Source organism: Sinohyriopsis cumingii, chromosome 17, assembly GCF_028554795.1.
Source record: "Sinohyriopsis cumingii isolate HCF-2022 chromosome 17, ASM2855479v2, whole genome shotgun sequence".
Taxonomy (NCBI): domain Eukaryota; kingdom Metazoa; phylum Mollusca; class Bivalvia; order Unionida; family Unionidae; genus Sinohyriopsis; species Sinohyriopsis cumingii.
The window spans coordinates 120,017,627-120,045,330 of record NC_142977.1 but is presented as its reverse complement, the minus strand read 5'-3'; the positions used below and the strand labels follow the sequence as shown (position 1 = coordinate 120,045,330).

Genomic DNA, 27,704 nt, shown 5'->3' with positions numbered 1-27,704 from the left:
TTCTGTCTTTGATTGCCGAGAACGCTTTACCAGCAACGATATCGATTGCGCCAGGAGCTTTATCTCGAATAACGTCAGTAGCTTTCATTGATAATTGTTTTGCGATCGGTGCTGCTTTAGGAGCCATCCTTGAGAATAATCCCTGGGTAACATTACCGAGTCCATCTCCGTAAAACGGTTTGTAAACAGGTAATCATGAGTTTACTACCCTGACCATTATGAGTCTACGCTGAGAGCAGTGTATGATCATTTTTTTCTTTCTTTTTTTAAAAATGTAATCAAGGTGACAACTAGTCACTATGATAGTCATCAACGAGTTCATTTATAAGTTCCCGGTAAATAAAAATATACATGATACCACCTGTAAACAATCGTTGACAAATATCAGCTGCTTCATGAATGATTTCTGGATAATTATTTCTGGCTCGTTTTCCCCCTATGAGAACTTCTTGTCGTTGCACATCATCAAGAATATTGTTAGGACAAGCAAGAAGGCCACTTCCTCGCGTAGTAATACCACTTCCAGTTGCAGCGGTATCAGGTGCATCGTAAAGCTCTTCCTCAATACAAGGTAGGCCGAATGACGATTTTACTGGAAATAATATGTCTCCGAGTGGTGGCGAATTTTTAATTTTTTCAGCTTGTTTCTTAAAATCTTCAAACTTATCCTTGTATTTACTAGTGATTCTGGAAATATTATGGAAACTCCGAAATACCAAAGGAACACAATTCTCTTCTGAAATATCGCCGGTATTTGGATCTAATAATCTTTCGCGATTTGGATATTCTGCAGAGGCAACCGTTGTAGGTTTTTCTTGAAGTAGTCTACGACCTTCCTTGGTAAATTCGGTGGTGGTTTTGGTTCTGGGTTTGGTTTTGGTGCAACAAGTTCCCTATATCACCGACCTCCTTATATAATTTGTCAATACGTTCAAGTATACCTTTAAAGACGGTTGGAGGTTGAGAAGCAGCTATTTCATTTGTAATGTGTCACTTGCAATCTGCTAACAATTATTAAGTACTAATTAAAGTTGGTAAAGTTTGCATATATAAAATCTTTACTGCAGTGTTTATACAGAGTGTCATGGGATTGTTTATACCTGATGCATGTATTACATCTGAACTTGCAAACGACTTGAGAAGGACAGTCACTGTACATGTATCATGTACACAGATCGTATGGATGCTAACTTATTCAGATATTCAAATGGTAAATATATACGGTAAATTATTCTTAAGTTGAGAATAATAACATTTAAAGCAGTCTTCACATATAATTGTTGCAATCCTGAAATTCAAGTAATATTCCACTCTGTTTAGGAACCTTTGGTCCAAGAGTACATGTGTCAAGGTTTTCAAGACTTTGGCATCATTCATGGGATCAAGCCAAGGTTTTGTCCTTTTTTCATTCTCTGACAAAGGTTCATGTAGGCATTTATTAATGCCTTGACCATGTGAGAGGATCCATTCATGTTTATTGGTGATATGATGAAGGACACTCCTCCAGATACTCTGAAAGAATGACACAATCAATATTTAAAGCACCTAAATATGGTCTCTTTTGTCATGGTGACCCGAAATTCATAAATTATAATACAGCTGGATTTATACAATCAAGGGAAAGCTATGTTGTAGATTTGGCTTATGGCTAATGTAGCAGGATTGTAGTTTTGCTCAGATCAATGTTCCTTCAATATTCCACATTATTATATGCGCATTTTTCTCTGTTAACTTTGCATTGTCAGAATCGTTCAATATTTTACGATACTAAACTCGCTCGTAACTTCATATTGAACTCAGAAAGGAACTACTTTCTATTGTAAACAAACAATGGACAGGGACGCCAGCACTTTTGATTTGTAAACATATCATGTACACTCACGTAATAGGCGGCTTGTTTTGGCTGATTAAATTTGTTTCTGAATGAACTAAAGCTGGTGTTTCATGGACTACCACATATCAGCTGCTTTTCCACAGTCCGAGTTAACTTTTGATACAATTGTGTCTGTTTAATATGCCAGATTTCATAAAATTGATAGGTCTTTCGAAAGTTATGTCTAGGACGCGACTAAGTTCAAATTTATCTGGGCGGAGTTAATAATGTTGTTGTGTAATGATGAATCTGCTGTTAGGTATTTAGTTTGGAATACGGCATACATTCAGTTATTTTGTTTCTTGTAGTGTATTTTTGTTTATATAATCAAGCCTAAGGTAGAATAAAATGAGCATATAAGAAAAAGGTTAATGCTTTTATATGGGAAAATATTTACTCGTTTGTAGGATGGATATACTGCACTCCCATGGTCGTGCAGTGTCCATCCGAAAAACTTGTTCTTATTTTCCCATACAAATGCAGTAACCTATAATTACTCTCACATTTCAAGTAAATTACTTTCAATAGACCACATACCTACAAGATTTGGTGATGTATATACATGGATAAAATATATATTAAAAGAAATCAGAAGATAAGGATTATGCACTGTAACGTTGATCTCATAAATAAATATACAGTTGCAAACATTTACATGTATCTATTCAAAAAATACAAGGACAGAAATCTCACAAAAATTGTTCATAGCTGCTAACAGTCTTGCATGAAAACCAGAAATGATTCATGATATCTTTGGACCATTGTAATAAAGTCGCATTTTCCTTTTGTTTGGCAACCTTGAAAAGAAGGTAGATAACATAAACTTAAAATCTCACAAAAATTGTTCATAGCTGCTAACAGTCTTGCATGAAAACCAGAAATGATTCATGATATCTTTGGACCATTGTAATAAAGTCGCATTTTCCTTTTGTTTGGCAACCTTGAAAAGAAGGTAGATAACATAAACTTAAAAGTGCAAGAAGAGCAATCATCAAAACAGAAAGTTTTCCAATACCAAAAGTTGTATAACATGAAAGATTGCAAACCAACTAATTTTGTGCAATTCAACAAATCATTTAATTCTCTATAATACAAAATGAACATTTAAAAAGAACTTAACAGTATTGTGAATTACATCACAAAAGGTCCAATAAGTTTCATCACTAGTCCTAATAAATAAAATTCTAATTAAATTCCAGTGGTGTTAAAAACAAATTCACCTCTGAATGTATTGATGTGTTTTTAGTCGCCTGTGATATGGAGATGTGCCAACGGTCTTTTGTTGAATTACAATAATATAATCTAGGATTTTATCTGACTAAAGTATAATTCAAATAGTATAATCTAGGGTGTCCTTATTTGAATTCACAATAATTCCAAGTTAATGTTCAAGGGCAAGAATATTATACATGAATATTTTGATATATCCAATGAATAGATAAACCAACCCAAATCAAATACTGAGTACAACAATAAGACTGAAATATGCAAGAATGGGTAAATTCTCAAGTAAACAAGATCAAATGAATAGGGCACAAAACAGATCTAGGGTGAGGGGCACAAATTCATTTCTAGAACAATCTAAGTTGTCAGTAAGATAAAATATTTACTAAAATAAAGAACATCAGTGAAACATCAGGTACATGGGGGAATACCAACGTCCTAGACTGCTGAGTAATAGGTGGATTAGCCATGATTCTTACCTTCATTATTTTCTTTCCAAGGTTTTTTGCAACATGCCATATATCACGAGAGTGTCTGATGGTAGGATAGGACATTTCTGAAATTAATAAAATAAACACAATAAGAAAATGCAATGCCTAAGGAGGAAAAAACTAAAATCCAGTAATATAATCATCACAAACTGTTTATGAATATGCATAAAAGAATATAATAAAAAATAATTCACAAGTCAATATAATGAGAAGTTTATGTAAGTGTATGGATGTATAACTTGTGCTATAATGTGGACTGAAAAGTATGGTGATATTTGCAAACAAAACAAAATAACTCACTCATAACTGATTCGATTCCTACATGAGCGTCTGTCACCACCTTCTTGATTGTTATTCCTCTCTCATTCAGTTCTGTCATGGCTTTCTGAAAACCTGCCTTTTGTAGGGCTGGTGATTTTCTCTGAACCATCCTTTTGTCCAATGTGTAAATAATCAATATTTGTTTGCTGATATCCTCAATTAATTGTGTAGGAACGATACTGGGCTGAATGGCCTGGAGAGTCATTGCGCCCATCACCTCAAGAAAAGAAATGGAAAAGAATAGTTGAAGAAAAGAAAGAAAAATTAAAAGTCATCTTTCCAACGTTATTTAAAAGACCAAATATGAATTAATTTGCACTTGTATTGATTTCAAACAAATCTTCAACAATTGGGGTTCAGTGGCTCACTGAGTTGACTGATCCAATTATGAACCATTATGTGATGTATAACTCAAAATGTCTTGTAGCCTGATGATGTTCATCTACCACAATACCAACATCCAGTTACAGTTGGTTATTTTGATTCTGTGATTTGACCAACTGGCTTTTATTCTCCATAGCTGATGATTCTTACCGATGACTGTAGTCAACATTGGGCTTCTGTCCATAGAGTATAAATTTAATTTAGCAATGCAATTTATGAAGAGCTACTTAGTGAGATCTATACATCAAAATAATGTCAGGGCTGTTCCATTAAAACATACATGGTACCCAGGAAAGCACTTTTAAAGTGGAGTACTCACCCATAGATGCAATTTAGAAATTTCTTATCATTTTAAAATGAACTCTGTGAAATCAAAGTATACGATAAAACATACTTGGAAAATACATTTAAAGTTAAATTTCACTGGTGAAATACGAATCTCTCTCTCTCTCTCTCAAACATACACAACACATACAAATTATTTAATATGACTGTGATAGACTAATTTCTTCCAAATTTTTTAGATGGACAAATAATTGACCTCTGAAATAAAAATGTATAGTCCGTGATGTCCAGCTTAAGTAATATTCAGCTGATGACTTGCTCACTTTCAAGTATATTTGCTGAGGGCCAGGAATTGTTTTTTCTGTTTTGCTTTCAGTTTCTTCTAAAGGGTTTTCCTTTGGTATTTTTATAGCACTTTCAACGCTTTATTGGCTCTATGTTTCTGAGGAACTCAAAGCTTCGTGCTCTTCCCAAGGAGACACCAGGGCAGCTGAGACACTCTCAATGGGGGTGGGGTGGTATTAAACCTGCAGCCTTTTAATATGTATAAAATTTACTGTCATTTTTTAAAGACTTAGTTATTAATCTAAAAGCAATTGATAACTTTACACCGTATTCTAAGTAATAACAGTGAATACAATAATTTATATGTATAACGAACTATTCATTATGAGAACAGAACATATATGAACAAGGATATACCATTCAGACAATGAAACATAACATGATGACAGTTATATAATTATGTTCAACTGCAATAGATTACTGAATTGTAAGAAGCTATTTAAAACGTATATTAATCACATCTATTTTGGGAATATTACAAAACAAATCAAGTCCTATTGCAAACATTGTATTAATAGAACAGTGTGCTTTCAAACATACAGTAGGAACAATATATTGAAAAATGGAGAACACTTGTACATAGACATCACAGGCACTTGATTCTCGGGAAACTAATGTGTATCACAATATAAAACAGGCATTGGCCTACCTGTCCAACAACTTCGCCATTTCAATGTCTGATGCCAGTCCTACCTCTTCCATCAATGCTCTTCATCGAACAAACTGGTCCCCAAGACGAATCCTTGATAAGTCCCGTTCGGTTTCTCTGACAGTTTTCCGGCGTTTCTTCTCGGAAAGCGACAAGCGCGGGCGACCTTAACGTTTTTGACTCTCGTGTGTCCGCCATGTTTGTTGATAGTAGATATTTAAATTACAACCACGTGACTCATATCCCGCCCACTGGACGAAGATGACGCATACGTTTTTGTGGTCACGTGAGGCTTCCGTAACAGTTCGTGACCTACAAGTTTCAATTAAAGCGGGCCCCCACAAAAATTAATTTCCTCTCGTTTTTTTATCAATTACCTAATTGAATCTTCACAAACTCTAGGTTTTTGTGAATTATTTCAGCTTAGAAGTCGACACCTTTCATTAGTTACATGATCTGTAACATTCACAAAATTACAGACACTCTGCACAATTGTGCCTTTAACAGAATCAAGGACTGGAATATATTTTTAATTGCTTCTAGTCGTTCTCGAGTTAATCTAGCTGTATGAGACTCCAACGCTGGTGCCATTATTGATATAACAATGATTTAATTTACAGCAGCAGAGAGGGTGGGACCTCTCCTCATGTAAGTTAAGCCGTGTAGACTTCTTTGCTCGGATTTATTGAGGCGGGTTCAACCTCTCTGCTGCTTATGTTCCAACCGTGTACGCCTCGGAGGCGGGAGGTTGCGAGTTCGAACCCAGCCAAATCATACCAAAGACATAAAAATGGTAATAGCTTCTGCTTTGCATGGCGCTCAGCATTATGAGGTCAGTGTTCGGACTGGTTGGCCTGGGGTCAGGATAATGTGAATGGGTGAGAGTAGTGAATGGAGACGATATATTGACTATGGGACTTACAATTCAAATACCCCCGGGACGGTGTAGGGACAATGGGAATTTAACATCGGGAATTTTAACATGGGTTGGACTATAGAGGGACAACAATTATTGGGACTCTTTAGGGACAATAGGGATGGAACTGGAAGGTAACGTCACTGTACTGACGATTAGCAAAAATATAGCAAGGGGCTGACCTCAATCGGGTCAAAGAGCGGGTGGAGAAACAAACCTAGACCGCTTGGCGGGAACGGGACTGACGGGACAGAGACAGAGATAACACATACAGCATACAAAGCTAAACTAGTATACAACTAACTAAAAACAATTTTAAGCAAGTAAGCAAATCTTTTCGAGGCATATATACAATATACAGCATATATAACATAAGCAACTATACAACTAACTATAAAAAAATAGGCCAGAAAGCAAATATTTTTGAGCTATGTGAGAGATCCTGAAAAGGGCCTTTGGGTTCTTCTATTTTCTCCAATTTTTCCACCATTTCCTCACTTTGTCAATCATTCCTATCTTCTTCTTTTTCTCTTTCTATGTCATCCAGTCAGGATGGCCAATCCATCTAATTTTTTCCTGCACCTTCATCCAGTTTGTATTTAGTCTGTCAACCTCCTCTTTTTTCCTTCTGTTTTCATTGTCCTTTTTTTCTTTCGACCACCTGTCTTTTATTTTCTTAACTTCTTCTAACAGCACTTTTCTCATTAGTTCTTCTGCTTTTGTTCGCTGGTCCAGACCCCACTTCACATAGGATCACTCTGTCTAACGCAATATATCTTCTAAAAAACACATTGCTTTCATCAAATTATCAAGGTTGTCCTTCAAGGTGCCCAATCTCAAGCATTTTGGTTGAATGAAGCCTCGTAACTTTTCTACTTCCTTTTTCATCATGCCTAGTACCAGATCCCTGGCTACTTTCAGGCTGGTCACTTGAATTGTCACATTGTCTTTGGCAACTGGAATCTCCATTCATATGTAACCTATTCACCACACAGGCGGCATCCACCATCCAATACCAACTGTCCTTCAACTGGTTACGCAACTCTATTGTCATCCTCTTTAATTCTGTGTAGAATTGCGCGAACGACTATCTATGTATCTATGTTGGATTAAACAGATTTGCGCTCTTTCGAGCAAGTATCTCTGCTTTATGTCTACACGGTAGGCTATTTAATTGTTCCAAGGGGAATGAATTGGAGCCACTTCTCCTAGGCATTTATGTGCTAAGGGAGCACTCTTTAATTAAAGCCATCAGGCAGTGGACATTACAAGAGGTCCTAACTGTCTGAATGGGGGGCTTGAAGGCGAGTGGGAATAGACCCAGCACACGCTCAACCTATTCATTCGTCACTACTAAGCTGAATTTAGGTATGTATGAGGGGGAATGGATCCATCACACTCATGTTTGGTACTGGATTTTCGGTAGTAATAAGGGCGTGCACTGCACGCTGGTTGTTTTGATGTCTGTCTGTGGCAAGGAAGGAGAGGGTGGAAAGGTGGCTCCAGGGTCACAGGTCGGTGTTCTTAGACTTCAGGGTATCGGGTCTAAATTGTCGTCCTACAAAATGTTGAAAAATCTCTGTGCTGTTTTGAGTTTAGAATTTAGCCTAGGAGAGACGATCTTAGTGACATTTGTTTGTGAAGTTTGTCAATTGTGTGGCTGGTCCTGATTGTCTTGGGCGTTTGAGACCACCTCATAGGTAGGATTTTGTTTTTAGGGTCTTGTCTAAATTATCGTTGTTTTATTTGCAGCCTTGTGCTGCTGGGCTTGATGGTCGTTGGATGTTTAAACCATCTTATAGATACTAATTTGGTGTCCGTCTTTCCTAAGTTATGGTTTTGCTACTTTGTGCAGCGGGCCCTGATGGTTTTGGATGTTGGATCACCTTATACACTCTAATTTTAGGGGCCTAGAATATCTTGTGGTATCAATATTACTGTAACCTTCGGCTAGAGTATTCTCAGAGGTATTAGTTGTGTTACGTGCATGCTAGGTTGGTCAAATACTGTTTAGAGAAATGGGAAAAGGAATGGTTAGATTGAATATATCAAAGAGAAATAATTATAAGAATTTGTTTTAAAATAAAAACTAAAACTTGTATTTTTCCCTTCTCCGAAGAAAAAGGGTGGAACACAAAAATCCCCTTTTTATTACTATTTTTTCTTCTTCCCCTTCTTATTTCTATTCCTAGTTTTCTTTTTGTCAGGTGTTATTTTGTGGTTAGATTTGTTTGGTGTTATTTTTATTTTCAGGCTACGTCTATTTGATTACGACATATATCTTTTACCAAATAATCGGGTCGCTAAAACGTGTCAAAAACATCTGATCTTATTTTTCCCTTAAATTTGAGTTTCTTAGCCTGAATACTAGTTATGTGATGTTTATTTCCAGGCTAAATCTATTTGCATAAGACATATATCTTTGCCGATTAATCGTGTCGCTAAGACGTGTCAAATACATCTGATCTTATGTGTTCCCTATGTTTGAGTTTGTTAGCCTGTACTAGTTGTGTGATTTTATTTTCTGACTAAAATTATTTGCATAAGATTTCTTTGCCGAATACTCGGGTCGCTAAGACATGTCATAGACATCTGATCTTATTGGTCCTTACGTTTGGTTTGTTAGCCAGTCTCCAAGTTGATAACAATTTAATTATGTTATTTTAGTTTTAAATTTTGTTTGTAACCCAGATTCATGTATAAAGTAATTATATTTATATAGGTGAGATTGAGGTTAGGTTTGTTATTCATTAAAAAAAACAAGGTATGTTTCCCAGGGCTCCAGTCTTATTTCCCTCCATTTTTAGTTGGGTTCTTTCTTTGTTTTAGTTTGTGGCATGTGTTGAATATATGTGTTAGGTCTTCTGGAACCCGGCAGTGGTAGCAGTGTGGGTTGTGGGGTTGGGGTCCTATGTATTTCCCAAATTTGCTGGCCAATTTGGTTTTTCCGGTTTATATCCTAGGAATGGTTTTTTGATAATTGTTGTTGATTTTATGTGGTTTCTTATTCCTATTGATCTCTTTTAGAATATAGTATAATTTTCTGCCTTTGGTGGTTTGGTTCCATCATTCCTGCCATTTGCTATCAATACAGTTTTCGGTTATGCTTAGGAGTTCGCTGACAATGTAATTAATGGCTATGTGAGTTGGTTTGGCGCGAACGCCGAACGCCGTGAATTTATATTTGTCAATCACTGACGTGAAAGAAAACATCACTTACACTCACTTAACATATTATCTACTATCCACACAAGGGAAGGAGAAATAAAAAATCCTTACTCTACTATTCACAAACCACAATATATACTATCCACGTGATGAGTAAAAAATAAATATACTATAATCACATGGGAAGGATAAATAACAAACCCTTACTTTACTATCCACAAAACCAAAATATACTATCCTTCACGGGAAGGAGAAAGAACAAACTCATACTCTACTATTCACAAACCACAAATGTACTATCAACACAGAGGTGAGGAGCAAAAACAAACCAAAATATACTATCCACACACGGGAAGGAAAAAACTAATCACAAATATACTATCCACATGCGTGAAGGGAAAAAACCAACTCTACCATCCACACAAATGTAAGCGAGCTCACACAAACACACATATAGACACACATACACACACACATCAGTAAACCAGTGAGTATATATAATCATACTACTTCACATTCACACAAATTGGCATCTTGAATAGTGTCTCTTTTCTATCTAGAGATTTGGGTAGCCTTGAAAAGAACCTTTTATAACTCTAGATGCACCTGGTTAATGGTGGCACCTTCAAGGTCGGGCACCATAGACACAGCGTCGGCTCCAGTTATTGTCCCAATCAACTGTAGCTGCTGAGAGTGCGGAGGGAGCTTGTTTGGCCTCATCATCCCAAGCTTTAGTATGCGGGACCCTGAAGACTTCCCTCTGTCTTCTCTTGTGCCAAACCCGTAAATGCTGTGGTTCTCGTGGTTGCTCTCGAAACTCCTCCCAGTGTTCCGTCTGTGGGATGACGGTGTTTGTTTTTGTAGGAGGGATTATGGCTATTGTATACGTGGGTGTGGTGCTGGTGCTGCCTGTGGAGGTTTACTCGCCATTGTCTTCACCTCACAAGCAGGCCTTATCATAACGTGAGGTAGGATAGGTTTATTCTTTTCCTCCACTTCTTTCTTTTTTTCTCTCCTCCTCTTTTTCTATCCTGGCCTCTTCGGCTACGGCCTCCAGAACCAGCTCTTCCAATAAACGTCTGACATAATTTAGGTGCTTCTGGAGTAACATCAGTTTTGCGAGTCGGCTGCTCATTCTTCACAGTTGATGAATCAACAATATGTTGCCAGACTTGATTGATTGATTACTTGGATTTACGTCTCGTGCGCCCAAAAGCGCATGTGCGACGGATTTATTTGCGCACAGTGGAATGCTAAATGGTCCTGGGGGAAGAAATTAGTGCCACATCCCACAGGCTTTATGTACTCAAGGAGAAATACTAATTTAGCCGTCAGGTCGTAGGACTATATTTCCTTAACGACCTGAATGAAGGGCTTTCATGAGTGGGAATGGGCCCAACACACACTCTTGTTAACAAAGAGGGATAGCCAGACTGACGAGCGTTCCCATTATATTTGTCAAGCACGGACGTGAAAGAAAAACTCCCCGTCACAAAACTCACTTTGCCCATATCATTACCCCCAAAAATATTGAACTCGCGGACTTAAAATAAACTCACTTTTTTTAACTTACAAACCCCAACTACTACCATAAACTCACTGACAGGCACGAAATGAAGTTCATGTAGACACACAAAGTTAAAGAAATGAAGTGCTTATAGACACAATTTTATTTTTTCAAACTTTCTAACATGTCATTGGCAATTGAATTAGTATTTATTTTCTCGAGTATTGTTTAGCCCTAAAAAAGGGTTTTCTTGTGGAAAAGGAGATATTGCAATATTTTATTGTCTAAGATTATGTCCCCGTCACAGGGCAGGGTCTGCTACTTCGGAAAGGAAAGAACTATTTGGTGTCTACACGACAGTCGAAAAAACACTGTCTGGTTCCTGCTGATGTTATTACTGCTGCTGCTGATGATGATGATCTCTCTGCTTCTGAAGTCTGTACTTCTCCGTCCATTCTTCTTTCTCTTCCTTGATTTCCTATCTGAAGAGCTCTTCTATCAGGTCTTCAATCACTTTCTACATTCTGACATTCTCTATATATGCAGGCTTCCATATCAGGCTTTGCCTGACACGATGCAAATTTACGCAAGCTTCGTTCAGCTTGGCTAGTCTTGAGCGCATCTTCATAGGAGGATGAGTCCATAGTTGATGATTAGACTGACAGAGTTAAATGTACGTCGATTTCGCTCGCCAGGGCATGCTCGACGATTTGTGATAGCAAAGCTGGCTTATCAATTGATCCTGGGGGAAGGAATTAGTGTCTCATCCCCCATGAATTTATGTGCTCAAAGAACACTAACTAATTGGCGTTCAGGTCGTGGGACTAATTAGTCCATGGCGACCTGAATGTAGGACCGTCATGAGTGGGAATGAACCTAACACGCACTCCTGATAAAAATGTTTTTATTCAGCTTAGAATGAAGACTCCAGGCGTCAACCCAAGCAGCATGTAACGACAGCTACGATTGGTCGTCAGCGATGACGTCACATTAGGACACCTGGTTTTTTGACGGGTGCAAATGGTTTTACATTTCTGTCAATGTACGATGTCCGAGAGAGGCAAGGAAGGCAAGGAACTCGGCAAGCCTGCCATGGATTTCGTGTACTCACAAAAATGCCAGCTCGCACTTATTTCAAGTCGAGTCCTGTTATCTAAATGGACAATGATATACCAATAATGTGTAAGCCACCTGTGCAATTGTTGAAATCAACTGTCAAAAAAATTTTAAAAATTATTGAATCTAAAATTGGAAGTTAGAGTACAAAGTGTACATTCGATTACTAATTAAATACCAATCGGTAAAATCAAAATGACTTATAAATAGTTTGTAACACGCATAATAATAATTAGATAATAAAATTGAGTTGGTGGTACCAAATCAGGTCAAATTAGGATTTAAAAAAAAAATATTACTAAAAATGGTTTTTAGCCAAATGAACCGTATACATTCAGGCAATGTAGCAATCTTTCTTTGCTGTGATGATCTCTGAGACTGCTAATGTGGAACAGGCATCTTCCGGAAAATTGGTAGCTGCACTGGTATATGAGGGCATCGATGGAACGTTATCTAAATGACGTCACTGGATTTAAGTCTCTCTTTTTAATCAGTATGCCATGTGTTACGCCTTTACCGTTAATTCCCATGGTGCCACAACATCCGTTAGTTTAGCTAAAGTTGTTTTACACCTTTCAACAGTCATGGTTCTTGTGGTGAGACTTAACATTGGCTGTCCTGTTTTCTGAGTGCTGCCTCGTGTTGCCTGCTCCCTCCTGTCACTCTTTGTCTTCCCTGGTGAATTCTTAACAGCGGCCTGTAATAATGGGTCATGCAGCTAGCATAATTATTCTTCTTTAGTTTTCTGTGTTTTTGTGCTTGGACACATTCTTTTGTCCAGTGTTCAAAGAAACACGTTATTCTTGCCTTTCCTGCCTATGACATGGAGAGCCCTCCTGGTAAGCTGGTCCTGATCGCTATGTGTTCACTGCCTGAATGATGGAATCCATGGTTAGACTGTCATCATCATCAAAATATTTAAATTATAAACGTATTCGCCCATACGGCCCTGCACGTCTGATTAATATCCGAAATGGACTATTTAATCGGTCGTGGGGAGCGGAATTGTGCCACATTCCCCAGTCATTACTGTGCATATAAGTACTATTTAATTGAGTCGTCCAGTCTTGGTTCAATATGACTGGCTTCATAGACCTTAGTGACCTGGATGAAACGCTGTACTCGAGTGGGGATAATCCCAGTACACACCCGAATTAAAGGTGAAAATTCAGTTTGAATTTACTGTGCCAGTTGTCGACCAAGCAGTATGTGACGACCGTAGCGATTGATCGGTACTATGACGTCACATCGGGACATCTAGGTTGTTTAGTTGTTTGTTCATAAAGGGAGGAAAAAGTGCCTCTCCCTTTATGTAATTAATACGTGCTAGGCATATTAGTTAATCTGATGTCCGGAAGTGGCAAGGAAGAAGGTTCGGTCAGGGAGGAGCCCGCGCAACAGGAAGGCACCTTAGTGTATCCAAAATATTAATTGTTTTACCCCCTTGCCAAACGGTTATCTAATTGTCGTCTTGGCGGACTTTTTGAGATATTTGCTTAAGAAAATGTATGTGCTGTTCTTATTAAGGATACTACCGCACCAGTGACCGCTTAGCGATAGTCTGTAGCGTTATTATAATGTATCCAGTTTGTCTGATTTCGATGAGGTGATTTTTGTTGAGTTCACCCTTTCACTTCTCGTTATCTTAAGCTTTCTTAAGCTGACTGGTGTGCTGCTTTGTGAAGAAGGGCGTGATGGTCCTTGGGGTTTGGACCACCTCGTAAATTCTTAAGCTTTGGAATACTAACTAGTTTCCATAGGTATTTGATTGTTGCATCGTGCAGCCGGGTCTGATGGTCTTTGGGGTTTAACCATCTTCTATGTATTAATTTGGGGGTTATAGTAAGTTCTCTTATCTTGTTAGACTTTGCCACCTTGTGTAGCGGGCCCTGATGGTATTGGGCTTTCTAGACCACCTTGTATATTCTAGTTGTTTATGGGTCTTATCTGGGTGTTCCAATTGTTTTTAGTGCCTTAAAGAGAGGCTTTGTCTTAGTGCAATAATTGGGATGGCAGTTGGCAATGCAGGATAATTTTGATAGGTTGATTTGGACTGTAGGTTGGTTGGAGTCCATGTCCAAGTTCCTGTGCTACTTACGAGGGGGGGGGATGATGTATTTTGGGGGTTGGGTGGTGTGAATTGGAAGGGTTGGTGCCTCAACATGGGTGAGGATGGAATTACTGACATGACCTACAGTGATCTCTTAAAGACGGTTGTACTGGTAGGGCTGTTATTAAAACCAAAACTGATCGCATCGGGTTTCGTGGATAGCGCGGTGTGCGTTACTTATATTGTTTTCCTCATGGATTTGGTTGATGTTTGGGGTTTGAGACATTTTCTTTTGTGGAGAATTATGATTTCTATTGCTGTAACGAAAGTTCTAGATACAAATGTTATTTTTTTATTTAGTTGAATCAAAATACTCCACACAACCTTTTTAGGAAAGTAGACGGCTACCCAGTGGGTCCCTGGGGTGATGAATGTTGTCAGTGTTGATGACATTACCTTGATGGTCTCGAGGTTTGCCACACACGACAGGATTCCAAGAATCGGTGTACGAACTGTTGTTACAAAGGTAATAAAGTTCCCAGGTGTTCATTTTTATTTTTTATGTTGTTTTTTCTTGTTTTCTTCACAGGTAATTCATCAATATAATCCTGACGTTTTGTTTGAAAATTCTGACAAGTAACCGTTTCTTCGTTTCATCTCTACACTCGGAGCCAAGAGAGCATATATGTGATGGATCTCTAGAGTCATCGGAGGAGAGTCTTTATACTACTGATGCAACACGGTTTCTTCCGAGATGAGACTCCAAGCTTCGTCCAGATACTCGTCCAGTTTTTCTGCTTGACTCACTGTCAGACACTTATCGTATTCAATTTGGGATGATTGTTTTGACATCCATAGCAATTTTTCTTGATCAATTCCGTATTTGTTTCTGCCATGTGTTTGGCACAACAGGAGACTAAATGTTGTTCTTGTTCTGGCCATCTGGAGTTCATGACTATGTCATTTTTGTCTTTGTCGTGTGGTTCTGCTTCCAAGGAATCCTTCCATTTCAGTCACATGGGTTCATCACTATTTAAAGTGGGATAACATTCTTCGATAGTTTCGAATAGTTTAGAATGACTTCTCTCAAACTGTTGATTTCTATGATATTATCGGATTCGGCATACATGATGACTTTCACCGTCTCAGGTAGAGGTTAAACAAACTGAAGTTCCACTCGAATTTGATCGGATTTTATAGAGTAAAAATGTCTCTCGTTGCTGCCTTGATCAGGAGTGAAATCAAAAGCCCACAACGCGCAGGCTCCTGAATAATCCTCGTACGTAATACCATGACTGGTGTTGGCCACTAACTGTCCGGAAGCTTCGCACAGAGATAAGTATGACCTCAAGTAATTCATCTTGACACTAAAGCCAGTTGAAGGGTCTGGTACATTGCTCACGATACCAACAGTTAATCACTTGGGTAACCGTCCTTGGAACAGATGAAATTCGATCTTGAATCGGAGTCCAGTGGCGATGGTGAAATTTTTCACTTCCTCGCATCCTAACGGATACTTGGCGGTCATTCTGCTCAAAGTGTGACTGATGACGTTTCCCACTTTAGGCAACACTCCACACGTAGCACGTAAAGTATGGTTTCCTCGATGTAGGTTTTGTAACCGGCATCAACAGCCATCAAATGAAAGGGGTACTGCAGCGATTCAGTCTCAGATGAACATCCAAGCCGTTCAGCAACTACTTCTCTTGTAACCTCATTTCAAAATGCATGCGGTCCATCAGTTCTAAACTTCGGCTTACATCAATTTTCTTTTGACGCGCGTAAATTCCCTTATTTTTGCAATCTTTATCTGCCACCTCATCGAACTTGCCCACTGTGTTATGTTTCCATACCACGCAAGCATTCATATGGGTGTTTTGGGTCTCTTTTCCGTACGTCAAGAGATTTTCCAGGTATGCACGATATGGGTAGGTATCCATGCTGCTGCTTACCAGTTTGTTATTCACGTCCACTTCGCTGAACAAGAAATGCATACAATTGTTGACGGGAGCTACTACCTCATAAGGATCTAGATCGCTACTATCCGAATCGTTCATTGTGACTTTCACATACAAGTACCTGCTGTTAAGATCGACCTAATCTTCGGGCTGTCCTTTGATTTCCAACAAGGTGGGAGCTGAGGCTGTCAAAGAGGAGATGGGATGAAGTTCGACCCATTTGGATTATTGCAATTTTCATTATCGTAGGCGGCATGGCAAACAGATTCAGTTCCGACTTGGAACATACGCAAGACTCTCGGTGCATCATTTTTTGTCTTATTATTTAACAATCAAAAATCTCTAAGTATCGAGCTGTTCTTCTTTTCTTGGTATTTCTAGCTTTATGAGTGTGAAGTCTTCTGATGGGGTGTTTTCTTCGTCCCTTTCTACCTTTTCCTTATTGTGGCGTCAGGGAAGCCGGAATGCCTGACTAAGCAGCGTCCAGGCATTTATAGGAGTTTCTTGTCGACCTAAAATGTCTTTGCCCGTCTTCGTTAGGAATGCCTTCCACAAACACGATGGAATCGCATTGACTTCCTCGCAAGAGGATGTACACCGATTGCCATTGTATGTATCACCACACGATTCGCTGAGGTAGACGAACGATCTAATGATGTTTATGTTCGATCAAACGTTTGAAAAGTTAGGTTTTGCCTGAACCGCTAGGTCCAGCAATTAACATGTTAAAGGGATGGCGAAGATACAAGGCCTCCCAACTGGCATGATCGAAATGTTTGTCGATGACTTTGAAAGTGGAGGAAGAGGGAGCAGAGAAAGCAGAGGTAGCCATATTGCAAGGAATGTGACGTTTGACAAGAAGACAGATAAGACAAGAGTTTTTATAATTTTTTCAGGACGCGTTTATTACAAGTTAAAAGGGAACAACAACAAAGGCAAAAATACATAAAAGCCAAATGGTTAAGTACAGCAATAAGAAACACGAAAAGCTATCAATGTTAAATATAAAAATGTCACTGTACAACATGTTTTGCGTAACTAAGGTGTCCTAGTTACAGTATTTTAAGTTCTTAGAGTCTCTACATTGGGTTCGGTCACACACGTGTCCTGTAATGGCCTTTCGGAATGTCCATGACAATTCTCTCCTGAAGGGAGTGCTTGTCCTCGGCGACGGACTCTTCTAGCACTGTCACTAACACAGGTTTAACTTTTTTGACTGGACATTTGAATTGAGGGTCCCAGTTCTTGATCATAATGGGCAACTTCCTTTTGTCCAAGATTAGAAACCCCAATTTTTCCAGGCACGTACATCCAGTGAGTGTTTAAGTCACAAGACACACATACGTCGCCGTACACATCTTCGGTACCTAAAGGTTAACGAATATTTATTTACCCGTAGAGGTCGAGAAGTATCGAGATGAAAACGCAAGGCTTTGAACAAAATGAGTTTCTCATGCTCATTTAAAAATACCACTTTCATGTTTTATTTGGTGGTAGGTACTGTTCGTGAAGAATCCACAAGGAATCGGCTGGAAAACGGGATCCCAGAAAGAAGTCACTAAGACACACACCACACGTCGACCCCAATTCAATGGACACAATTCATGTAATAAGTGTTGGTAATCGTCCACTGTATGAATAGTGTCATTGATTTTCTTCCACGGAATCTGTTGAATCACGAGTGATAAAGGTTGTGGCATGGTAGCCCGTTTCATACCCTCTTTTGTCGGAGTTAATAAGTGTACTTTAGGCAAAGAGATGACCGTATGCTCAGAGATGATCCAGTGACGAATATAAATGATTTAGTCACTAACGTGCACGTTACACATCGTTCAGAAGTTTCCTCTTTAACTAACTTTACGTTGTGTGAAAGATTTTGGTAACACTCTAACTCTTCTTCTGGAATTCGGTGCAGTAAGTCTATCTTGTAGCAAATAAAATCAGCAGTAACAAACTAATCCTATGTGCGAATGGGTAGTTGATCAATGTCTGACCAATGAAGTACGTTCTCCAGAATCCGTCATTTTATACCATTCAGGTACCAGTGGCTTAAGCATCATTGAAATAACGAATGCAATTATTCTCTTGTAAATTATCCATGATCATGTCATACTAAACCCTCTTTTGTGCAATTTTTAAAAAATATCGGTTTTATTTTAGTTCTGTACCAAAATGATTTAGTTTCTAACTCACACATCACACGTCGTACATAAGTTTTTTACTCAACCAAGATTTCTTGGTGTAAATGATTATAGTAATCTTCTAACTCGTCCGCTGAAATTCGGTGTATAAGGATCACCTTGTAAGTAGAATGAGCGGCATACAAAAGTTTATGAATCTCATGCGAATCATCAATGTCCGACCAATGGAACACTTTAAAATGAATCAGTTCTCTTATACCATTCAGGTACCAGTGGTTTAAACAACGGTCACGTAACCCATACAATTGTTCTTTGGGTTTCACTTGTAATTTGACCCGCTCTTGGTAAATGCGTTTTCTAAACTCCACAGGCAAACCACGAATGTTTTCCTGTAAATTATCCATCCAGGGATTACTGAGTTCGTCCCACTAAAGGTCGATAGTGACAATTCAAAGACCATCGAGCATGTTCCATGTATGCCGAATCTTTCTGTTCCCACTCGTGCAGTGACACACCGCATCTGAAAAACTTGACTTTATCCCCTTCGCCCAAGCAGATAAATCCGGCTCTGGCTAATTCTTCAGGGTAAGTCCTCCAATATATTTAGTCCATTTTCCTTGGAACGTTTGAAAACGATTGTCAAAGTCGTAGCATTCAGGCAAACGCACAGGGGACGATTATTCGTCTTTCACACGTTCGTTTCGATGAAGGTAGGGTGAAATCGACAGGAATTTACTCAGTTTTGGATGATATCCGTAGGGTGGTAGCTGCATGCTGTCACGTAAAGGTTGACATCCACAATGAAAACCAGTAAAGAGTCCATGCTAACGAGTGGCATCGCTTTCGCATCTGTTAGGTTTGACACGCACGTCATCCCTTTCCATAGTAGGTGTAGTGGTAGTAGTAGTTTTAACAAAGTTACTTTGATGCTTTACTGCATAGCTGAGGTAACAGCGAACGGCATTGCTATCATCGCAAGGTACATCATCGCAGTCCACTTCAGAATCACCGAACTTGAATGATGTCTGTTTAAAAGGATTCATGATTCTCGTTTGCTCTAAGTAGTGACGATGAACAAACTATTGTTCTTGGACTTTGTCCCATTTTATATGCTGACCAATATCGACGAGACCGTGCGGTAAAGTGAAGTAATTGGGAAGCCCTACTCGCTTCTGGTACACGATTTGATACAGTTTTATCCAAAGGGCGACTGACGATTTGGTGAGTGGGTAAACGTACAATCTTATGCGGTTCGTTGGTGGTCACTCTAAATTTTCAATCATCTCCAGACTGCAAAGCTTCTTTCGATGCGCCAAAGTTCACCACTCGACTGGTGCGATAATTAGAGTCAATGCTTTCCCTTTACACTGTGCACTTCTCCTTCTTTGTCCCAGTATTCGTAGCCGTAATTTTTAGGATCACCACTAGCGAAACTTAAAATCTGGTCGTCGGGGTGTTTGTCTCTCCAAGCTCCTAAACGGTCTCTTTCGATGTCAGGGTGACGTTACCCCGGGCGGTCGATGTAGATGCAGCTGTCCGTGTAAAAGTACAGTTCTAAAGATTCGTACAGTTTTAGGCGACCATGGCATGTCACGTAAGCCGCAATGATGACATTTCAGAGTTCGTCAGCCTGTACAAAGTTCAGTTCTTATAAGTAATTGACTACGATCAAATCCTCACGAACGACATCCACGTGTTTCAAATATTTGGTTTTGTCGTGAATCATCTGGAAGTACCGGGAAGGTTCTGTCAAATACTTCGTCTTAGGCATACACGGTCGATGTGCCATTTTACCCCACAAGCAATTTTACATCACTTTGGCAAACGATCGCGAGTACAATGTTGTGCCTGCGATCTCATCGATGCCGTAGCTTGCGAAATCATCGGCTGAGCACGACACGGTAATTTCTCTGATGCTACCAGACTAGAGAGTAACGATGTGCGCGTAATACCCTACAGACGCGAAAGCAATGCCACTCACCATCGCCATCCTTTCTCTTTACTGGTTCTCATATTCAACGCGATACCGCGCGTTTACCAATTTGCCTTTGAATGTCATCACCATTCTAATGACATGCACCCATCAAAGATGCATACACTGTACCTGTGGCTTTACCTAGTTATCTATACATCGATGTCTTAAAATAAATTTGGTTTACACTGAATGACTTCATCGCAATGCCAGTAACATTTATATTACACAAAATTTGTTTCAACAAAGTCAAGGCTATTGTGCCATCAGTTTCAATGTCCATTATGTGGTCTTCCTTAAAAGTGCAAGATATAAATCTCAAGAAATCGTGTTAACCAAACAGTAGGAACTCTTTGGCCTGATAATGTATACGACACTGCCACTTAAACACCTCACGCCTATATACTCAGAAATTTTGAACCCACTGGGCCCAATTTCATACCCATCTATTTCACGACTGTTGCAAAGAAGGAAGTCCGTTCATTTAGGACTCCAAATAAGTATGAAAATACAGTATAAAACCTCCGATACTCCACTTCTGTCCCACAATCGTCAACATTAATGCCATTGAATTTCATCTTCCAGTCAGGCTGATTCGTGATGTGGACGGCATCGTTCGTGAAAAAATAATCCATAAGTACGTGCTTGTGTTTAAGAAGCCAGTGTCAAAGAACTTTTAAGATGGTTTACGGCGACAGCGCATTCCATTATTGCAATGCATCATTTCCAACCCTCATCAAACTAATCGCGTTTTTGACAGAAATAAAAGTGGCCTCGTTATAACTGTCAGATCCCGGAAATGATAATCAAACTAAACTTCAAAACCATTTAGAAGCGTGGAGGTGGCGTTTCTCGAGGAGGCGTCTTCATGGATCCACTCTTAAAATGGAACCAAAAGCCAAGCAGCCATATCAAGAAAAAACTCTAATCCGAAAACATCAAAAGATGAAAAGTGGCAGGATCAAGTCACATCCGAAGAAATAGACCCCCCCCCTCCCCGAAGAAAATTCCCAAGAAATCAGCGTGTACCTGAAAGTGAGACAGTACTGCTCTGATGCAACACTACTCATTCAAATCACGAAAATCGGCGACAACGTCTCCGGCGGTTTCTTTTACTTCGTCATTGCTCGTGATACCAGACAAAATCAATGTATCACGCTACTTTCCCAATTTGATGCTAAAATATGGAAACCTGTTCCAAAGGAGATTTTCAGCGACGATATCACCCCCTTATTCTTTGTTAGCGTTAGCAGAGTACTCTAGAAAAGTATTCTCCCCCAAGATTAAGATCAATCAGATAGTGGGAATGTTACATAGGTTGTCGGATTTATTCAAACAAGATCTATCACGATTTAGTCCTTTGCAAACGCAACAATGTCGAGTGATGCCCACCGTGAAGATGATACGACGTACCGACAATCAGTGAAGACGAATTACAGTGTCAGACGAGTCGTTTTGATGTTTTTTATGTTTTGCTTCTGAGAGAAAAAATATGTCACCCAAAGGAAGTGCACACCACCATTATTCATTCTAACAACACTATCTCACAAAGGTACGGTCAAATCATGCAACGTATTCAACTCTTTCACGAGAAAGCTTTAGATGAAACCTTTGAAAGGACTCTGATGACAATCCAATAATCGCAACCACCATCGCAGTGACACGGGCGCGGCCACACGGATATCAGAGGAAGACGACCTTCAAGAAATCTTTCAAACAACGTCGGTTCCCATCCCCATTATCCTTATTGACCACATCTCACCCTCAACAGAGATTGGGTTAAAAAGATTAGGTCAACTTTTTTCACAGAAATCCAAAAGAAAAAATGGGCGCCAAAAGTGATAAGGGAAAGGAATCAAGTGATCCCATTGCCACCAGTACCCTTGACTACTACTCCTCTGGCACGTTGGACAAGTCAAGCGATTTGATAACTCACGAACCCAATATTAGTGAACAGTTGGTGACGTATAAACGGTCCTGATAGAGAATCTTTAAGCTAGCATTTACTGCAATCCTCTCCATCCTGCGGGTTACTGAGGGGTTCAAAAATGTTAAGGTGTTGCCAAAACGCCACCAAAAGGTTGATGTTTACCCAAGCCACGTACACGTTATACAAACTAATGCCGAAATGTTTTCCAGACGTCGCACCAAAGTAGAGGATATCCATCATCAATGACAAGCCGATTGAGTCCACGTGTCAAAGTTGGCTACTTATAATCGCGCTTACAAATATTTATTTTGTGTCAGTGATGTCTTTTCCAAATTTGCCTGGATAGTGCATTCGACGTACAAAACGAGCTCCAAGTTATTGCGAGTCTTAAAACTGATGTTGACACAAAACGGTCGTATTTTTCGGATGACAATACCTTGGTCATTACTTTTGACCTGAGTTCTATAATAAGTTGGGTGGAGGCACTACTAGGGCTGTAAAAGAATACATCAACAGCAACGATGAATTCTTCACGTACTTTAAATACCCTATCGAACTCAATGAAGATAAGAGCTTGATGTCTGTGTATTGTGATGTGGAGTATAACGTGGTGGGAAACACATCCGCGCCATTAGAGAGACATTCCTTTCAAAGTGGTATCTGCCTCACGACTTACGAGGACGGTCGAAAAACCTGTTACGTTCACCATGAATTGTTACATCCTCACTATTTTCCTCTCAGTACGTCGTATCACGATAATGTCAACATTAGTATAAACCGAGATCTGGGACAAAATATTCCATTCTCGAAAGAAAACGTTACGGCGAAACTTCATTGTAAAAATTCTCTAGCACCTTGTAAGTCACATGTTGTGTACCGACGAGTCGCTAGACAACGATTACATGGTTTAGGAGATATGCTACAATCTGCGTTTCGATCGGTGGCACCATCGTAAAACCGAAGTTGACAGAAATATTGCAAGCTTTGAAAGATGCCACTTTGATGCATCGTAAATGATTTTTCCAAAATGCCAATGCCAGAGTAGTTCCCTTCAAACATTTGTTTTATTTCTTGTTCAGCGAAGTGGATTTGTCCTTGAATAACAAAATGGTCATCAGCAGCATGGGTACGTACTCTTACCGAACGTGCCTTGAAAATACCCATCTGGATGCTTGAGTGGTATGGAAAACTGACAGGATGGAGAAGTTCAATGATACAGACGTGATTGAAGCTGATCTTCACAATGTGGGATTCATTAAAATTAACCGACCATTTGCATTTGGACGTGTGGTTGCAAGACAAAGTTTTGATAAACGAAGTGTATGTCAGTCTGAGACTGAATCAAAGAAGCACCATTTTGTTTTTGATGGCGAATGTGAACAGGTACAACGAATTATCGATTAAGCCATACTCTACGAGTGACGTGTGGAAGTGTTTCCAAATGTGGGAATAAACGAGATCAATCTTACTTTGAGCAGAATGACCACTATGTAGCCGATACAACGAGTAGAAATGAATACTTTCACCCTTAACACTGTCTCCGATCCAAGATCGAGGAACATCATTTAAAAGAACAGTTACCCAAACGTTTAGTAATTGGCATCGTTTGCAATGCAGCCTTCAACGGATTCCACGAAAAACATCCTGTCGAGTTTCAATACTTCAGTCACTAAAATATCGAACTAAGTCGAGATGGACAGCCCTTGTGTACTAGGCATTCGAACCTAACTATGCCCAGAAGAATTACTGAAGATCTTAATTTTCCCGAACGGAAGCCCCCTGATAGTACTTACGAACGCTTGTCAAGGCATTATAATGGTGGTTACGATTTGCGGCTTTTGATTTCACTCCTGACCATGGCAATGACGAGGGTCATTTCCACCCTATACACTTTTGGACAACTTCGTGTGGAACAGCTCAATTCAAGATGGTGAACGTCATCCTGAATGCAGAATTTGATAATACTATGGAAATCAACAGCTTGAGGGAAGTTACTACACTATTAGAAACGTATGGAAGGATATCTACTCTATTTTGGATGTGGAGACTCTTTGGAGACGGGAGACGAGTTTTGTCTTTGATACAGAACAAGAAGAGAAAGAAAATGCTACAGAAGAAAAGGTCCGATAGGCTCTTGTGATTTCGAGATGGCCAGAACAAAAAGAACATTTAGTCTCCTGTTTTGCTAAGCCCCTGGCTGAAACAAGTTACAGCTCTGACCCACAACTATTGTTGTCTATGTGACCGCGATCATCCCGGTCAGATTCAAGATGAAAAATGTATAATGATGAGCCAAGAAATAAAATTGCAATGGTATGCGTATGACGCTTACGGTCCCATCTCCGAAGAGAATGTGTTGCATCAGTGGTATAAAGACGTGTGTGATTAGTCCGCCCGTCCATTAACTTCTCTGGAGATCCAAAGCATGCAAGCTCTCTTTCCACAAAGGATAGAGAGACTTACTGTACAGTCATTTCAAAGAAAGTCATTACTGAATTGATGACTTATTAGCACAAGTGAAAACAAAAACAAAAACAATCTATATATAGGAACGTAAATTCCTACTGACGCACAGTTAGTAAATACCTTCTTGGAATCCTGCCTTTTGTACTAAAGATGAACTTCCTAATTGCGATAATAGAGATAATCAAGCCAGTGGTATCAACACTGACGAAAGTATTCAACCAGGAACCCACTGTGTCACCGTCTACTTTCCCAAAGATCATAGTGTGGAGTATTTCGATTCTTATGGATCGCCACAGTTTTGGAAGACAATAGCATTGTCTTTATTATAAGAAATGCAACACCGGCTCGATTCAATATTATGAGACTGCTAGGAGCAATAATTTGAGGCTGCGAAAAACAGATTCCAGGGTGTGTGGACTTTAATATGTGTTTTCTTCAAGGCAATCTTGGATATCTCTTAGAACAGTGAATGTTCTAGAAACGATGATAATGTTGAACAATGGTTTTGTGAACATTATAGTGATTTTTAGTCTTTAGCTTGGAAATATAATGTTCACTCATGGCCCAAAGACCTAGATAAGTGGAAGTCGCATTTGACTCCACAACGTCGTCAGCCTTGTAAATATTTTCCTGATTAAAAAGTTGTTGACATGTATTACCGAAGTTTCTTGCTATGAATAAAAACAAAATTGTATTTTGAAAAATTGGTTTATGTTATTTTTTATCCACACTGTATGAATATATCTACATTCACTTCTCTCTCCCTCTTGGTTGTATTATCCATGGCATTCCCGGAATGGCAGAGATGATTTCTGTCGCGTCCGCTCTTGATAAATATAAAGCCATGAGTTTGGTAGTACGTCCATCGGTGTCTCGTCAACCATTAACATTCCTTCAAATATAGCTTAGATAAACGAAACCCACGTTCATTTGCATTGTGTCAGGCACAACCTGATTCAGACGTCTGAAGAAATAGAGAATGTAAGGATGCTCAAAGTGGGATAAGATCTGATAGAAGAACTCTTGAATTAGAAGTGAAGCGAGAAGAGAATGGACAGAGAAGTATAGACTGCAGGAACCGTAGCAACAGAGAAGAGAGCAGATTTGTAAATTGTCGAGGGGACACCAAGGAATTTTCCTTCTCCTTAAGCAGCAGAAGAGCTAATCTTGTGAAAAAGCCTGCAGCAATACGGACAATCCTCGCTGACGCTACGAGATTTAGAAAAACAAACAAACGACAACCATTTCAGGGTTAAACACATCTCTAGATCACTTGCTGAAAGTTTTTGTATGCATTGTATTGTGTTGGTGTTAGTATATATATATCTCTTCCCTCCCTTGCAAACACAAGTGTCCCTATTCTAGTGTGTATTTGTAAGTAAAGGTTCAGTGGTGCTTCTATAAACACTTACTAACCTTGATTGCATGATAGTATTTGTTTGGAAGGCTTGGTGTCTGGTTATCTGTTTTTATTGTAGTATAATGTGCTTGTATGTAGAAAGTGGTACATATTTTCAATGTTATGGTCTTGTGCGTGGTGTATATTGTAGTTTGTGTACGAGTTGTTGTACTTCACGTCCGAGCTTCGCAAATAAAAGTAGGAGCATTCACCGGTCAAGCTACCCATCGTTGGCACGTTAACATACAAAACATAATTATAACACAAAAAGTATTCAAAATCAGAGTCCACATGGAGAATGTTCGTTGCCTCCCGGACCAGCTGTCCATGGATGTTTTGGCGGAAGAAACTGATTTAGAGGTGGAGGAGAAATAAAAAGAACAGGGCATAATTAGACTGATGAGACCGATCTTCCATGTCAAGCCTATGGTGAGGACAAAACCAATGAAACCACCGCAAACGTGTATTGGTACCAAACACCGAAAACTTTGACATAGATCTGAGGAAACAAGAAGAACAGCAGCAGCCACAAATAAATACAATATCATCCCCAAGAGCGTCATGAATGTGCCTAAAATTATTTGTATGTGTGTATTTCTTTGTCTATGTATAAACTTGTATCTATGGATGCATGAGTTTGTCTTTTTACTCAAAATATCACTTTCTTTTCTCCAATGTGTGTCTCGATGGGAGGGTTAGTAGTGTGTTTATAAAAAGTTACTACCATTGCTAGTATTTTAGTGTGTTTGATAAGTTTGGTGATTGTATGTGATTGTTTGCGAGTGTGTGTGCGTGTTTGTGTCTCTGTGTGTGTGTCTGTGTGTGTGTGTGTGTGTGTGTGTGTGTGTGTGTGTGTGTATATCTTTCAAAAATTGTTTAGGGCCCCGAGTGGCCGAGTGGTCTAAAGCGCTCTCCATTACGGATCACTGCCATCTCACTTCTGTCTGCGTAGGTTCGAGTCTCGGATTCGGCCAATTGTGTATGTGAGAAAGCTTACCAGTACCTTCGGTGGTTCTTTCCTGGGATTTCTCGGGTTCTTCCTCCACCTTTAATACTGGCCGCCATGTATAGCATATCGTGTGCTGAAAAATGGCGTTAAACCCTACAACAACAACAACAACATATGTTGACATGGAGTATTATGTAGTTTGCTTGTAATAATGTGCTGGTTTGTAAAAAGAAAATATGTTCTTTTTGGTTTGTGCTTTACTTTTCTTTACCATGGTAGGATAGTGTTTGTGATATGTAGTGTGTGTGAGGTGGATGATTTCCTCCATGTCAGTGCTTCATGTATATAAATGGGAGCGTTCGCCAGTATGGCTACAACATCACCAGTCATCGGCTAAGAGAGTAGACAGAAAGACATAGTCAGAGATTAAAACATTAATTCCAGAGCATGCATTGAATGCGACAAATAGTTTAGGCCTCAGTATCAAGTCGATGTGGAGCCTTGAAGTTCAAGCGAGGCGATCTATCTGCTTTTCTGGGATGACAATTCAAGTAATCAAC

General features: G+C 39.3%; 1 pseudogene; it reads right to left on the bottom strand.

Annotated features, from left to right (window-relative positions):
- Positions 1-1,373: 1,373 nt before the first annotated feature.
- LOC149779759 (uncharacterized) lies at positions 1,374-7,457 on the bottom strand (annotated as a pseudogene).
- Positions 7,458-27,704: the final 20,247 nt, after the last annotated feature.